Below are 18,368 nucleotides of genomic sequence, written 5' to 3' on the forward strand. Positions count from 1 at the left end.
ATGCTAATCCATGTTACAAAAAGGACAATGTCACTTTGAATTTCCACTTGATTCTGGCCTTGGGGTTAGCACTAACTGTGGCAAAGATGGCTCCTTTAATGCCATCTAGAACAACTACATCATGACCAAGGAAACAGTCTTCACAGGCTTGCTACTCAAATAGGGGTCCATGGACCAGCAGCATGAGCATCATTGGGAACTTGCTAGAAATGCAGAGTCTCAGCGCCCACCCCAGACCTGCTGAAACTGAATTTGCATTTTAACAAGAGCCTCTCCTGTGCACAGTAAAATTGGAGAAGCTCCATTCTATGGTATACTTTTTCCCAGTCTGTGTAAAGTAGATGTTGAAATGCTGAGCTTACATTTGTAATGGGCTTCCTCCAACAAACTATATCTGTGGGTGCCTTCTTGAGTTCTAGCTATAGTCTTCATACACCATCCAAGGATATTGGTGCTAATGAGAAACAGCAAGACCAGAAAGAGATCTATGTGGAACAAGGACTGCTGGAAGCAGAGACTTTCACATCAAAATATATAGTAAGATTGGGTGCGAAGAACAAAGAAAGCCATTGCTGTTAAAATCCAAATGCCCTCTGTTTATTAATTAGAAGCTGTTCTTAAGGTACTGATTGTATATGATATTTCAAGGTCCCACATTATGATTTAGATGCTACAGAAATTAAAGCACAATGCCATGATTATATGAGATGTTAACAATAGGGAAGCTGGGTGAAGGATATGCGGGAATCTCTGTACCATCTTTGCAACTTTTCTGTAAATTGAAAATTATTGCAAAATAAAAAACTTATTTTTTAAGAAAAAGTACAAAATTTGGTTTGTAATTTAGGAAAATGAGCTCCCCAGAAAACTTTTTGAATGATATTATTTAAAGACCTAAATATGTAAAAAGTGGGAAAAATATTAGAGCAAAGGAAATAAACGTACCTCACATATTCACATTGTTTTCACCCTATGTCATAACAGCATACACCTATTCACTTAGCAAACTCAATGGGGCACAAGGGCAAGAAAAAAACAGAAAAGAACAAAAGAGGAATGAGTAATTATCACTGCAATGTCAGAAATTTGATAAATATATGTTAGGAATATGAAATTATTGCAGAATCTCCCTTTGGCAGTTTCTCGCACCCCTTCCTGCATATATCTACAAAAAAATTTTTTTTACTGAAAAAAAGTATATACTTAAAAGGAGCTATATCCATCATCCTGTATGTGAAGTATTCAAATTTTATTTTATTGGTCAGGATTCTGACAGGCAAACAATGGAGCCCATTCTCTGGTGGGTTTAAGCAGGACAAGGGTTTATTGAAAGATATTCAGTAGTTCCGGAACCACTGGGAGGGCTGAAGAAACAGATCCAAGGCGTAGCTTCCAGGAAAGATGCCAAAACCATGCTGCAGAATAGCCTGATGTTGGGGAAGACGCTGCTGCTGCTGCTTTACTGTTGCCACCATCAAGCCTCTAGTGCCAGGACTTCAGCTTGATTGCAAATGATAGGGCTTCTAGCCGCCAGCTCTTTTGCATCAGGAATGCAAACTTGCAGCCACTGCCCCCACCCCTGAAAGGCAGCCAGCTGGAGCATCGTCCCTTCCAGTCAGTGGAGGCTCATGGCAAGCCTGTTCTTCCTAGCTCAGCTCTGAATCCAGCTCTTGGATGGGGTTTTTATTGTAAATGGCAAAGCCATGGTTACATGCCACATCCTAGCCCCCCAAAGGAACCTGGGAATGTGAGCTCTGATTCTACACCTGGGAGAGAAGACCTAGAGTAACCAACTAATTCCCACTGGGCCAGGATTCTCCTGGTTTTAGCAATTAAAGTCCTACATCTTGGGGAATTCCTCAGTCCCAGACAAACCCTGACAATTGGTTAGTCTCCTGAGGTCTCATAACCTGTGCATTTCCCCAAGTACAGAAAGACTTAGAAAAAGATGATGGGTAGCCACAACTATGATGAACATCCCCTACAATAATCAATACACATTGATGCAAAGATAAATTTGAGGCAATTGTATCTGTAGTAAAATTAGTCACTACACTAACTGACCCATATGTGTGATGAATTGACTCATCTCTATTTCTATCCTCCTCACTCTTCCCCAACCCTAGTAACATAGTTTGCTCCTGTTCACACATAGTTGTTTGTATAAAGTGCAAATAATTTTCCCGGTCACCTTGCATTTCTAATGTAGGCTATTTGTAACTGACAATTACTAAACCGGATTTAAAGTGACTTTTACATTTTAAATATTCCCCACCTACCTCTCTCTCTCTCTCTCTCTCTCTCTCTCTCTCTCTCTCTCTCACACACACACACACACACACACACACACACACACACACTGATCTAGTTTTCAAGGAAGGTACTGGAAACTGTTCAACACTCACTCCATTTGACTTTTAGCATGGCTTTCTGTAACATAGAGGCTGGAATGATGAAAACCTTTCCAGACTCCTTTGCAGCTAGGGTTTCCAATGAGATGCAGAGTCCTGAGAATGGCTACCAGTCTGTGAATGCTGCAGTCCATTATTTCTCTGCATCACCTTGACGACTTTTGTCCTTGTTTGTTCAGCTCCACCTTGTTTTTCCTTAAAAACTCCAGAGATACTAGGGCTTTAGACCTTTGCACTAGCTGTTCCCTCTGCCTGAAATGCTCTTTCCAAATATCCACGTGGTTTGTTCCCTCAGTCCTTCAAGTCTTTCTCCAATGCACCTTCACACTGAAGCCATCTCTGGCCACTTTTCATAAAATTATAACCCATTTCCGCATACTCCCAATAACCTATTTCAGCTTTAATTTTCTCCTTAACATCTATTGCCATATAACATACCATATATATATATATATATATATATATATATATATATATATATATATATATATATATATATATATTTTTTTTTAGAGGGCAGCGTCACTGGCCCTCACATGTGGGATCCGAACCGGGGCCCTCTGGCATCCCAAGCCAGTTCTTAACCTTCGCGCTACTCGGCCGGCCCCATACTATATATTTTACTTCAGGTTTTTTGTTGTTGTCTATTACCTCTTTTCCAGCCTAAATAATAACATCCTCCAGGGCAGTATTCTTTTTCTGTTTCATTCACCATTCTATCCCTGCACCCAGAACATTACAAACACATAGTAGGTGTACAATAAATAATTGTTGAATAGATGACTAAAGATGTCAAGTTGCCCTGGATTGCACAAAATATAAAACTACCTCAATAAAAATGCCCATATTCTTAATAGAAGAGCCAAAGTTGATATAGAAAACTGAATAAGAAAAAATATCCAGAAAATTTCTTGAAAAAAATAGAACAAAGGGGAACTAGCCCTATGACATATTAAAACACATTATAAAACCACAACACCTTAAACAGGGTTTAACGTGGATTAAATATAAAAAGATCAAGTCAGAACTGAAAGTCCAGAAATAGACCCAAATACATCCAGGAATTTCAGTATCTGATAACATTGACATCTCAAATCAATGAAAACAAAAGATAAATTAGTCAATTAATTGGTAATAGTATAACACATTAAAAATCTGGGGGAAAAAGAAAAATACAAAAAAGTTCCATAACTCACCCACCATAGAAGGATCAATATCAGACAAATAAATAAACTTCTGTATAGCAAAAGAAACAATCAACAAAATAAAGAGGCAACCCACTAAATGGGAGAAAATATTTGCAATATTTATATCCGATAAGGGGCTAATATCCAAAATATATAAGGAACTCATACAACCCAACAACAACAGCAACAAAAACAATCCAATTAAAAAATGGGCAGAGGACCTGAATAGACATTTCTCCAAAGAGGACATACAGATGGCCAATAGACATATGAAAAGATGCTCAACATCACTCATCATCAGAGAAATGCAAATCAAAACCGCAATGAGATATCACCTCACACAAGTTAGAATGGCCATCATCAACAAGGCAAATAATAGCAAGTGTTGAGAGGCTGTGAAGAAAAAGGAACCCTCATACACTGTGGGTGGGAATGCAGATTGGTGCAGCCACTGTGGAAGGCAGTGTGGAGATTCCTCAAAAAATTAAAAACAGAATTACTGTATGACCCAGCAATCCCTCTCCTGAGTATCTACCCAAAAAAATCTGAAAACATTTATCCGTAAAAATATATGTACTCCAATGTCCATTGCAGCTTTATTTACAGTGGCCAAGACATAGAAACAACCAAAGTGTCCTTCGATAGATGACTGGATAAAGAAGTTGTGGTATATATACACAATAGAATACTACTTTGCCATAAGAAAAGATGAAATGGTGCCAATTGCAACCACATGGATGGATCTTGAGATTATTATGCTAAGTGAAATAAGTCAGAAAGAAAAAGTCGAGAACCATATGATTTCACTGATATGTGGGATATATGAGTAAAACTAAAAGCAACAAAGGAACGAGACAAAGAAAGAAACAAAAACTCATAGACACAGACAATAGTTTAGTGGTGACCAGAGGTTAAGGGGGGAGGGGGTGGTAGATGAGGGTAACAGGATCAAATATATGGTGATGGCAGGAGAACTGACTCTGGGTGGTGAACACACAACATGATATATAAATGATGTATTACAGAATTGTGCACTTGAAACCTATGTAATTTTACTATTGTCACCCCAATAAATTTTAATTACAAAATAAAAATATATACTTTTATATTTTATATATACATAAATATATATATATATATGCATGTATATAATATAAAAGTACTAGAAGAAACTACAGGTCAATTTTTGAGGTCTCAGAGTGTCAAAGACCTTTCAAAGCATCTATTGATATAATCGTGTGGTTCTTCTTCTTTAGCCTGTTGATGTGATTGATGGATTACATTAACTGATTTTAATTTTTTATGTTTATTAAATTTAGTGGAGTGACAATGCTTAGTAAAATTATATAGATTTCAGGTGTACAATTCTATAATACATCATCTATATGTCACATTGTGTGTTCACCACCCAGAGTCAGTTCCCCTTTCATCACCATATATTAATATTTGACCCCTGTTACCCTCTTCTACCACCCCTCGTCCCCTCTCCCCCTCTGGTAACCACTAAACTGTTGGCTGTGTCTATGATTTTCAAATATTGAACCAGCTTTGTATACCTGGGATAAATCCCACTTGTTTGCAATATGAAATATAATTCACTTTATACATTATTGGATTCAATTTGCTAATATTTTGTTGAGGACTTCTTTCGCATCTGTGTTCATGAGAGATATTGGTCTGGAGTTGGGGTTTTTTTGGTTGTTTTTTTTTATGTCTTTGGTTTTGGTATTAGGGTAACAGTGGCCTCATATGTTTGATTACTTAAAATTTTATTTTCTCTTCTACTGGCTTACAAGTTAAAGCCTTAAAAATTTACCATGAGGGCTGGCCGAGTGGCGCAATGATTAAGAACTGGCTTGGGACGCCAGAGGGCCCCAGTTCTGATCCCACATATAAGGGCCAGTGACACTGCCCTCTACAGCTAAGATGCTGAACAACAGCTCAACCTGGAGCTGGGCTGCCGTGAGTCGACGGCGACGGCGTAGGCTGCAGCCCCTGTGGCAGTGGGTTGCCATGGGCTACCATATATAGCCAGCAGCCAGTGTGAGCGGCCAGCAGCCGCAGTGAGCGGCCGTCCAGAAGCCGGCGACTGATCTGCCTTGCCCGGGAAGAGTGCAATGATGGTGCCAACTTGGGCCAGTGAAGCAACGTCCTCCACAACTAGACTGAAGAACAAAATGACAGCAACTTGTCTGTTCCCCTTCCCCCAATTCTCCAGCACTGTTCCCATCCCCCAATTCCCCAATAAAAATCTAAAAAAATAAAAAATAAAAAGAAATGTACCATGAATACTTAACAAAGTAGAAAATGAATCAGTATCAACTCTTTTGTAACAAATTCAAAGACCTTAGAACATAACTCTAAAAATTCCTTCTCACCTGACACACTACTTTTCTGAAGTATTTTAGACAATATTTTCACATCAATTTATAAAGATAATGTTCATTTATAGTTCCATATGCTTTAATAAATGTTTATGATCACCATTTGTTCTTGCATCTCAAACACTGATTCTAAATTTATTTTCCTTCATCCTAAAATGAACCCTTTAGTAGCTCCTAGAATTCACCCTTTTCCCCAAAGTATAGTTTTGCTGAGAATACAATGCTATGTTGAGGGCTATTTTCTGCCAACATTTAAAAAGATACCCTCTCCCCCCAGCGCCTCTCCCCCACCCCAAAAAAAGATAGTCCTCATTATCTAGCTCATTCCTTTAAGAATGAAAATGTCTTTTCTCAATGGCTGCAGTTTTAGTATAACTATATGTCTAAGAGTTGATTTCTTTTAATTTACCATTCTTGGTATACATGGTGTTTCTTTCATCTGTGAATTCATGATTTTCATCAGTTCTGGCAAATCCCAGCCATTATTTCTTCAAATACTTCCTCTCCCTCATCCTGTCTGTTCCTTCATTATGGAACTCCAATTAGATATATAGTACACACCGCATAATGACATTTCAGTCAACGACAGACCGCATATACCACAGTGGTCCCATAAGATTATAATGGAGCTGAAAAATTCTTATCGCCTAGTGACATGTTTGTAGTGATGTTGGTGTACAGTGTTATAAAGTCTACAGTAGTGTAATGGCCTAGGCCTTCACAGTCACTCCCACTCACTCACCGACTCACCTAGTCCTGCAAGCTCCATTCATGCTGAGTGCCCTACACAGGTGTGCTATTTTTTATCTTTTATACCATTATTTTTACTCTACTTTTTTATGTTCAGACACACAAATACTTATCACTGTGTCACAGCTGCCTACAGTATTCAGTACAGCAATACACTGTACAGGCTTGTAGCCTAGGAGCAATAGGCTGTACCACAGAGCCCAGGTGTGCATAAGCTAGCTAGACCACCTAGGTGTGTGTAAGTGCGCCCAATGACGAAATTGCCTAACGATGTGAATTCTGAGGGAACCCATTCAATCTATAGCAGTGTGTAAAACAAAATTCAGCAAATTGAGTAACCATAAGTCAAACATGTGTGTAACTCCCACCCAGGTCAAGAATTAAGACATTACATACTCCAGGAATCTCCATGTATCACTATGCAGTCACACCCCTGCTCCTTCCCTTCTACAGGAAACACTTCCCTGCCATATCCTGCAATCTCTTCCTTACTTTTACTTAGTTTTACTATCTATGCATATATCTAGAGTTTAAATTGCAATGATCTTTTTTTTTTCATTTCTAAAGGTTCTATTTGGTTCTTTTGAAAATCTGCCTGGATTTAAAAAAAAATTATTTCCTGCTCCTTGCTCATTGCTATTCCATCTGTAAATATTTCATAGACATATAGTCCTTGCCTAGTCTTTATCTGATAACCCTAATATCCTAAGTCCTGGTAGTCAACATCTCCTAGTTATTTAGTTTTTGCTGACTTACTCATATTGGCTATTTCCTCATGTATTTACTTGTTTTTTTTATGGTGAGCTCATATTTATTGTTCTTTCCTCTAGCAAGATTTGCATTACTTCTGCTGAACGCCAGGAGTTACTTATCTGGAACTACTTTAATTTATTCACATTCAGGGCTAGCATAAACCAACATCTGAGTCTTCCTTTCAATATTTCCTTTATCTTCAGGTAAAGAAAGAAGTACCTGGGGGCCAGATCAGGTGAGTAGGGAGGGTGTTCCAATACAGTTATTTGTTTACTGGCTAAAAACTCTCTCACAGACAGTGCCGTGTGAGCTGTTGCATTGTCATGATGCAAGAGTTATGAATGTTTGGCAAAAAGTTCATGTCGTCTAACTTTTCCACGCAGCCTTTTCAGTACTTCCAAATAGTAAACTTGGTTCACTGTTTGTCCAGTTGGTACAAATTCATAATGAATAATCCCTCTGATATCAAAAAATGTTAGCAACATTGTTGCAACAAGTTCTCGAACTTAATTGTCAGACCTCGAAAACTATTTGACCCAGAAATTACCTTCAGGAATTTATTTTACAAATACTAGCACATATGCAGCTTATTCATTGCAGCATTACTTGTAATAGCAAATATTTGAAAGAACTTACATGCCTATTATTTTGATAAATTCTGGTATATTCATACAATACATTATGCATTATTTTTACAAATTAGAACATTGTAATGTACTGGTATGATGCAATATCCAAGATAGATCTTCAATGGAAACTGTAAGGTATAGACCCATGTAAATTTTATGCTTTTTTTAAAAAAGTACATATTCACATACTTGTTTGTAAGAGTATAGTCCTAAAATATCATTGGAATGGTACATCCACCATTCTGTCATTGTTGGCTGCCTCCAGGTTGGGGAAGTGGGTGCCTGAAGAAGGAAAGTAAGATGCAGACTTATCATTGTAAACTGTTTTGTACTTTTTGCATTTTAAACCATGTGAATATATTATCTATTTTTAAAAGGCTTTGCCAGTTTACAGTTGGCCTCTCCCGCAAGTGCTGAAGAGGGAGTGGCAAAGACAAACTTTGCTGTTTTCTGTTTGGCCTAAGGCTATTCTCACCCCAAGTAGAGAGGGAGTGGGGAGAAATCTGGAAGCCAGGTTGATCCAGAAAGACTGGCCGAGCTAGTGCTGATTCATTGTCCATGCAATCTGCCTCCTGACCTCGTCAGGTAACTCATAACAAATCCACTGGCTCTTTGTTTTACTGCCCCCCCCCAAATTTGGAATGTCACAGATGGTTGTGTTTTGACAGGAATTTAATGCACACACAAACGGACAAAATTCCAGAATCAAAATCTTGAAAGCAGCAATTCTCTCTTTATCTCTCACTTAGGTCCTGTGTTTCAAGTTCCATGCTCCTGACCCACAGCTTGGACTTGAGAGGTACTACCGGATAACACTCCTGGACATCTTGCTGAAGGAGCTTCATTTCTTAGTCCAAAGACTTGGGAAGGGAAGGAGATACTTAGGTTTCTGAAGTGAGTACAATCACACAGTGGGCACGACTATGGAATTCAAAATTAGAGCTAGAAAATTCAACATTCGAACTACAAAGTTCAACATTCAAACTGAAATTCCAGTGGAGGAAAAATATCCATATGGCCATCACTCGACTGCACAATTTTGTTTCCAAAAAATGGCAAAAATGCGAATGCCACACAAAAAAAACTTCGTCTTTTGTTTTGTCTTTTCTGGCTTAGTATGAAATGTTTCAGGTATACAGAAAAGTAGAGAATGTTCTAAAGAACATCCATGCACCTACAAAAAAACTTAGTCAAAACTTAATCTTTTGCTATATTTGCTTCAGATAATTGTTCTAAAAAACGGAGCCCCAAAGTGTTCTATTGTAGATATGCTTCCCAGCTTCAGAGAGCAGCAGGAGAAAATGCATTTTGGATCCAACTACTAATTTGGCCAATCAATCGGTAGTAGACCCTGTTGGCACCCCACCCAAATCCCCTCACTCTTATCTTAGTGCATACCAGCTGACTCCCAACTGCCAGCACCTGCCTGGTTTTTTGCCTGAGAACATTCTATGGATGCCAGAGATCGCATTGCTATTGGAGCAGCAATAGCAATTGGGACAGCTGGGAAATTATATCCCCTGGGAGGTGCCTCAACCAATGACTGATGGGAGTTGGTCTACCAATACCTCAGCTCCCTTGTTCTTCAGGCGGGATAATTCTGAGGTACATGTCTTATTCAGCTTTTTGGAGTGCCCGGCAAGATTAAGCCACAGTTGCCGACAGTGATAATCTGCTTGATATCAAGCCCTATATTCAGCGATTCTCTGTCTCACTTCCCCCCTCCCCTACCAGTGTTCTGGGACCACTTCCCAAATAAGCTACTTGCATTTAACTTAGCTCAGAATCTGTTTCTTCAACTAGCTCTCATGCATATGTATTCAGATGCTGGGAATGGTCATAGGTTTGGGAAAATTGTCACCAGTTGCAGAGTTTGCCCATAACCACACCACAAAAAAAAGGAAGAAAAAAGAGTTTGCATATTATTCAGAGATAGGATACAATAAACACTTTGTTGTTTGGTTCTTGGAGGAGCTTAGATAACAATCCCATACATAAAGTGTTAATAGCTGCTACCCCAGGAAGCTTTCCTTTGAAAACCACACTGTTAGATTCCATTTCTAAATATCTTCATATTTAAAAGAGCAGTGCTTTGCATATAAAAAAAAAATCACCTTATTTGCCTGAGTTTGAAGAAAAGGTCTTTTTAAAGCCTAGGTTTTGGTGTAGCTTTTCATGGCATTTTCCTCTGTTTTTCTATGTTATTATTTTCCAAAATTGCACAAACAACAGCAGCAGTTCTATGCATGAATATTAGGCAGCAGTCTTAAAAGATCTTCAAACACTGCACTGAGATCTTTGTTTTGTGGGATATCAAAACTGATGACTTTTCTAAACCTTTATCTTTAGAAAATTTTTAATAAAAAAGCATTTGTTACAATGGCCCCTGCAGAGATAATGTATAGCATTGGGTTTTTTAGCTAGAAGTTGTGAAGTGAGGTAAATCATTTAGTCATGTCACATCAGAAGGCCAAGGCTACTGATGTATACTGAGTGTTTGTGTCCCCCATCCCCAAATTCATATGTTGAAATCCTAACCCCCAGTGTGATGGTGCTTGGAAGTGGGGCCTGTAGGAGGTGATGATGTCATGAGGGTGGGGTCCTAATGAATGGGATCAGTGCCCTGATAAAGAAGACCCCAGAGAGCTCCCATCCCTCCCACCATGTGAGGGGACAGCAAAAGACTACCAGATGGTAATCTACGTTCAAGGAAGACACCAGACACCGAATCTGCCAGCACCTTGATCTTGAACTTCCAGTCTCCAGAACATTGAGAAATAAATTTCGGTTATTTAAGCCCCCAAGCTACGGTATTTTGTTAGGACAGCCCAAGCTGACTAAGACATCACAGGGCATGAAACACCCTATAATGAGCAGCAGACAACCAAAATTTCAAGTCTCACTCTTCATATTGATGGAAACAGTTTGGGGCTGCAGGCGGAATTGCATATTTCACTGCAGTGCTGGATTAACTGACTTGTGAAGACCTGTCTTTAAATTCAAGAGCTTGCTTTCATGGTTAATGTTCTTTCACTGCATTTATTAAGACACATGCCACGTTGATGGGCACTAGAAAGTTCATACTTAAAAGCTTACTTTCCAAAGTGGAGTGTGAGTTTTGTACACCTGGCTTTGTAGAATCGGCTCAGAGTCCAAACTTGGACACTTCTTTTTGCTATGTGTGATAGGAAAATTACTTACCTTCTCTAAATTCAGCATCCTTGTGTGTACAATACAGCTATTCACAGTACCTACGACATTGCGTTTTTGGGACAGTAAATGATATCCCCATCGAATTCTGTAACTTATCCCATGGCCTCTGGAACTGGGTGGAGACCACTCTAATTTGTCAATCTTATAACCAAAAGCAAAGAGGCAAAGTTGAATTTTCAAAGAATTTTTTCTAACTACCTAATTAACTCACATTATTGTAAAAAACAAAACTGCAGAATCTACAGGAGTATGAAATTTTAAAATGAAACTGGAGGGAAGCACCAATAAGCACTTATCTTTGTATTTGTTGCAGCCTCTGATTTTTACACAAAAATTGGAATCAAGTATACTATTTTATAAGCTACACTGTCACTAAAAGTATCATTAAAAAGTACCCCATGCATTAAGTGGTCTTGAAAACGTGTTTGTTTTTATATGACTAGCTGGCATTACATCTAATGAAGGTAGGTAATTTATTTAACCAATTTTGCCAATTTCCTAGGCCTTTGGATTTGTCCCTTGCCAATTTTTAATGCATCAACAACATTCTTTGATGATACACCTTTATGTATGTATGTACATCTCTGCTTCCTTCTCCTGAATTCCTAGAAGAGAAATCAATCATTCAAACGATATGAAGTCTTTTAAAGCTTCTGATACTTGTGCCAAATCGTCCTCCCTAAAGTTTGTTCTAATTTGCACACCGATTCATGGTGCAAGGGGGTGTTTGAAGACATATTTTATCACCTGACAGGAGTTACTGCAGATACTGAGAGAAACGAAGCCTTTAGACCTGTTCATACACCCAGCCTTATTTTAAGTTTGGTTTAAATTTGCACTTCAACACACTTAGAAATTCCAAAATGTCTTGGTTCTCTGGAAGCTAATGGACAAAATGAGAACGCTAAGTTGTGAACAACAAGCTCATCCCTGCAATTATCATTTACAAACTGTGACAACTGCTAGATTCTAGAGGGCACGGGCAATCCTTATTTGTCTCTTCATCTTAAGGACCTGACCCCCATCTGGTGTGTTTTATGTCCTGGATGCACTGAAAGAATCCCTCTGTGTCATGCCCCAGCTGCACTGCTCCCAGCCTGGTTATGAGATGTGATCGAAGGTGCAGAATTAATTCCCGTAAGGTGTGAATGGATAATGACATGCTTTCTTTCACTCAGCACTTACTAGGCACCTATTTTGTGCCAAACAACACTTCTAGGAATAAAGATGCAAAGTCGAGAGGCCTTCACAAAGATGGCAACTTTTAAATTGCTTTAAAAGGAAGACTTTCAATGTTTAAGTAAAAAACATTAGGATGTAGCACATAGGAAGAAGTACAAATGGCAAAAAAGTCCAAAAGGCTGAGGATTTCTGAAAGTGAGGCATGCTGCTCTGCTGCACCAAATCACCTGTGCTCAGAGTTCTCACAACTCATGTCCTTCTGTACAAGCTTATATGACAGCAGGAGAGCACCCATGTTGGGCCCTCCAGGCTTTTCCCACTCCTCCACACCTTTCAGGAATTCCTGAAAGCACTAGTACTTTCCAACACTATAATAGAAAAGCCACATTGGTGTCAGCTGCTAGTTTTTGTGCTTCACAGTAACTGACAAGATGGCATGCCTGCAGCTGTCTGGACAGTGGAAGCCCTTCAGTTTCCTGCAAGATGATGGACGCCTCCCTGGGCTGCTGTGTCATCTGCTTTCCTGCTGCCAGCCTCACTGCCCCTCCCCAGTGTCCTTATCTCCTGCATCTCACTGCCCCTCAGGGGCTCCTAGAGGAAACTTCTGACAATCTCGTCCTTCCGTCCTCTGCACAGTCCACCTATGACATCCCTGTTTCTTTAGCCCCACCCCTTTGCCTTTCTATTCCACCAATCTTTCATGTTCTGTCTGCTTGCCTGTGTTGAGCCGCAGTTTTCTCTTCTTTTAACCCATAAAAGTACCGACAGAAAAATCCGGAAAGAAGCTGAGTCACTGTATTTCAGGAAGAACTCAAATAGAGATTATAAGTGTTGCATATGGAAATCTTATAGGAGCTTCAAAAAAACCCCACAGACATGTTATCCTATACACTGCCCTTATTTTTCAGCTGGGGTGCATTTGATGTGAAGGTGTTTTTCATTGATTTGGAAACCACACTGGCTCATGGCCATTTTCAGCTCCAGAGAAGTTAAAAATTATGAGCCCAAGGCCGTTGGCCACGTTCTCTCCCTATCCCTCCAGAAACAACTTCTTGGAGCACTACTGCTTTAATTCCCATGGAAGAAGGGGACTTGTCAAGTTCATAATTTAATTATGTTTGTCTTCTACAAACTATAAAATGCCTCTGCACTCTGCTCTTTTCTGTATTTCTCTTCTCTCTTCCTACCAGCACAGAGACTTGTAATTCCTACCAAATAAGCCGACTGAAATGAAAGGGTACATTTATTCACATTGACAATATCAGGAAAAGACAATAACTGCATTTATAATATGCTCAAGCCCACCAGCATAAAAACCACATGATTTATGCCAGGGTTTACTGACTTCAGCACCACTAACAGGTTGAACTGGACAATTCTGTGTTGTGGGGGATTGTCCTGTACATCGAAAGATGTTTAGCAGCATCCTTGGCCACTATCTACTATTGGGTTGTCGGAAAAGTCATGATGCATGTTTACGACACATGGCACTTGTTCATTTTTGGAAGTGCTCGAGTCATTAGCATCTAAGTTATTGCTATGTCATTTGACAGCTGACAGTTCTACCTTCATTCTAAAAACAAATTGAGCGATTTGGTTGAGTTTTGGAGATTTTACAACAAGTTGAAGATGGAAGACCAAACTGTGCATTTTTGCCATATTTTACTGTTTTACTCCCATAAAGGGAAGAACGTGCATCTAGCTTGTGAAAAGTTGCATAAAGTTTACAGTGACAATGTTCTACAAGAACATCAGTGCCAATGATGGTTCACGACATTCCGTGCTGGTGATTTTGATCTCAACAATGCTCCTCAGTCAGGGAGGCCCACCAAGGTTGATGACGACAAAATAAAGGCATTGATCGAGTCAAACCCATGTTACACAACACAGGAGATTGCAGAAACACTGAACATCCATCATTCAAACATTCATGACCACGTGAATAAGCTAGGATACATAAGAAGTTCATTTGACGGCGCATATAAACATCTGCGAAATGCTCATTAAACGTGAGGAAAGCGATCTTTTTTTGAAGCGACTGATAACTGGTAATGAGAAGTGGATTGTTTACAACAATGTGATGTGCAAACAGTCTTGGTCCCGACGTGATGATTCACCTCAAACGACATCGAAAGCAGACATTCATCAGAGGAAGGTGATGCTCTCGGTGTGGTGGGATTGTAAAGGTGTCATGTTTTTCAAGCTCCTACCAAGGAACCAAACAATCAATTTGAATGTGGACTGTCAGCAATTGGACAGTTTGAACGAATCCATCATCCAGAAACATCCAGGGCTTGTTAATTGTAAAGGAGTTGTGTTCCGTCGCAACAACGAGAGACCACACACAAGTCTGATCACCCGTCAAAAATTATTAGAGCTTGGATGGGATGTGTTGCCACAACCACCATACTCGCCTGACCTTGCGCCATCAGACTTCCACTTGTTTTGCTCTCTTCAAAACTCCTTGCGTGGTATAACGTTCAATTCAGATGAGGCTGTAAATCAGCACCTTGTTCAGTTTTTTGCAAATAATGACAGGTCCTTCTATGAACGAGGAATTATGGGTCTCACTGAAAGATGGCAAAAGGTTATCGAACAGAATGGGCAATATATTATTGATTGATCTTTGTTCTTTATATAAATAAATGACCTTTGAAAAACATAGACAAAATACGTCATGACTCTTCTGACAAACCAACAGATGCCACTAGCACCTCCACGACAGTCATGATCATAAAACATGTCTCCAGACTTCCAATAGCCCCTGGGGGATGAAATCATCTGAAATTGGGAACCATTGCTCTATACTACATGGTGCATGAATGTTCCCAAAGCAACATAAGCTTGGAGAAAGTTACATTTTGCTTACTCTCCATGAGCTATCTGGATGCCAGTCATCTTGACTACAAAAATCCATAAGGTTCATCAAACTAGGATAGCTATGAGGTATCTTATAAATATAAGGCTATTTATAACCATATCAATAACTAGGGGTATTGAGGAAAACTAAGTGATTATTTGAGAATGATTGATCTCACCATTAAATGGAATGACAGAACAAATTCGAAATATTACACAGAGGTGGACAGCATTGCCTATCTGGGTGTTTGAACTCATGGGACATATCTAGTTCCAGAGAAAACAGGAAAGATTGATCAATGAATTGGGCCAAGATAGGCTACATAGGTTGGCCACAGTGGGCAGGATGCTAGCACCGAGTAAAGGCATTCAAAAGAATTATATTAATATTGGTGTATCAGGATCCCTCAGATTCCCATATAAAAATGGTTTGGGTGTGGTATGGTAGACATGGAGACAGCAGTTAGGAGGCCATTGCAGTAGTTCAGACAAGGGACAATGATACCCTGGGCTGGAGTGCTCTCAGCATATGGCATCTCCCAATGGGAGTAGCTAAAGAATCAGAACACACATGTGAGTACACTCTCTAGAACAGGGGTCGGCAAACCGCAGCTCGTGAGCCACCTGCGGCTCTCTGGGTACGTTCCATCTCAAAAGTCTGCCAACTCCTGGAAGAGCCAATCCTGTCCCTCACAACAATTTAAAAATTATTCGAGAGCCATAAATATATTTTTACATAATCACCATTATGTGAATAATATCCTTTAAAATGTTATAAAGGAAACTATGATAGTTTTATTTTCATTTTCAATTTTATTTCAGAGCCACATGTACGTACCCAAAGAGCCATATGCGGCTCGCAAGCCACAGTTTGCTGGCCCCAGAGGCTCTTCCTTCTCAAAAGTGTGCCGACCCCTGCTCTAGAATAACTTACCTCTATAGTCATTTGGGAAAACACATTTCATCTCTCTAGGCATTGGTTCAGGGCTTTATCAGATTAAGGGGCAGAGTCAATATTGTCTGAGGGCCTTTTCAATCCTCCTCCCTCCCCAAAAAGCTTTGGGTTTAAAACCAGGCCGATGCAGGTGATTCAAGGACTTAATCACTGCTCCCCATACTTACTGTCTTATAGCAGAATGAGAAGAAAAGCAAACATGAACCAACCTCAGTATACACTGGCAAGTCACTCCAGGCATGTGCAATTAGCAGAGAAAGCTAACAGTGCACCTTCCTGCTTACTTTGGAGCCACAAGCAGGAGGCCAATGTTTCTGACGCTGACAAAGTCGTGAAAGAAGGTCCTGATGCTTCCAAATAACCAAGTGCAGAGTAGGTGGGCAAACATACTCCCAGATATGTCAACAGCTCACTTACACCAAAACTCAACAAATCATCTCCCTGGATTATCAGCAAAATCCTTCAGCTTCACTCTGATGGGACAACTCCTTAGTCAATCTTCATGGTTAGGAATTGCCATGATCTGATTGGCTTAGACATGAGTCACCTAAACCAATGACTGAAGTTAGGGGTGGGATTGGTTTAATCCAATCAGAGCCCCACACTGACGCTTGGCTTTGAGTCAATGCCGCAAACTGAATAGTTCCTACGCGATAAAGTAGAACAGATACTGGGGAGTTTACCACAGTGCCCCCGTACAGTGTGCATAAATACCTATGAGACAGCACAATAAAGTACAATATTATGAGTCTTTAGGGCTGACCCAAAAGGTACATTTATAATTTGAATCCAGTGTTCTTTTTTTTTTTTTTTAGTGGCTTTGGATTATTTTTTCATGTTTTGTGAAACGGCAGGCAAAACCAGTCTTCTCAGTTGTTTTCCTGTGTTTTCTCTTCTTGAAGATCGCCTTTTTTCATTTTCTTCACCTCCTCTCTGGCTGAATGTTCCCGGAAGTCTGCTTGGATTTTGACAGCAGCATTCTCTTCTTTTTCCTTATCTTCTTCAGAAGATTCTAAGGCTGTGACTTTTGTCTCCTCTTTCATAGATGTGTTAGACTTTCCTTTCTCAGGTGGTTTGTGCTCCCGGTTCCTGGTGGAGAGAGTAGATGTGTGAGCGAGGCCCAGGAGCCTGCGGGAAGGACTGAACTGAGTGCCGTTGATGCAGGAGCTGGAGGTTTTGGGACCGTTGTTTCCCTGGTATGGAGCTTGCACATGAGAAGTGCACAGGAAGGCGCCATTTTTTCAGGGCTGGGCCCTCCCACAGAGGCTCAGGTCTGGGACTGCATTTGTCTGCTAGAATTGGCGCAGGAGTCTGAATCCAGTGTTCTTTCTATTGTCCTAGTGTGGCTCACGTGGTGGTCTATCTGCAGTGAGTTTTCAAGTGGAATTAATCCATGTACTATTAGCTCACAGTACCCTGCATTCTGATATCTACAAACACATGATTTATTTCACCTACACAGATGGTGCAAACACCACTGTAATGTTAGCACGGAGCCCAAACAAACACTCAGAGGGTGAGGCCATGCCTCTCAGGCAGAACTTCACTGGAGCACAGTTTTTTTTACTTATATGCTGATCTCACCCATGTCTCACAGTTTATAACCAGAGGGTGTTCTTATCTTTGAATAAATCACAATGTTCCATTAAGCAAACATCAACTTTGAGACTAATTTATTCTTTTATACTAAGATTGTCTGTCTTATCAGAAAAGGATATTTGCAACAGAAAATTTTCTAAAACCCCCAATTCTCCTACTTATTTAACTATATGACTATATAAGAATAAAACATGCAGTAATCTGATTTTTTAGATAACAAATGCAATAACTGATAACAAACCTTGCAATAGCCTAACGTAGACTTTTCCCTACCTTGCTTACTCATCACACTTGCTAGAGAACTTTTAAAAATATAGTTCCGGGCCGGCCGAGTGGCGCGATGGTTAAGAACTCGCTTGGGATGCTAGAGGGCCCCGGTTCGGATCCCACATATGAGGGCCAGTGACACTGCCCTCCACAGCTAAGATGCTGAACAACAGCTCAAC

At 39.9% G+C, this 18,368-nt stretch overlaps 1 pseudogene; it reads right to left on the reverse strand.

The window, feature by feature from the left end:
* Positions 1-17,366, reverse strand: part of LOC109387361 (activating signal cointegrator 1 complex subunit 1 pseudogene) — a 35,112-nt pseudogene extending 17,746 nt beyond the window's left edge.
* Positions 17,367-18,368: the final 1,002 nt, after the last annotated feature.

This window comes from Hipposideros armiger, unplaced genomic scaffold (assembly GCF_001890085.2).
Source record: "Hipposideros armiger isolate ML-2016 unplaced genomic scaffold, ASM189008v1 scaffold_155, whole genome shotgun sequence".
NCBI classification, from domain to species: Eukaryota; Metazoa; Chordata; class Mammalia; order Chiroptera; family Hipposideridae; genus Hipposideros; species Hipposideros armiger.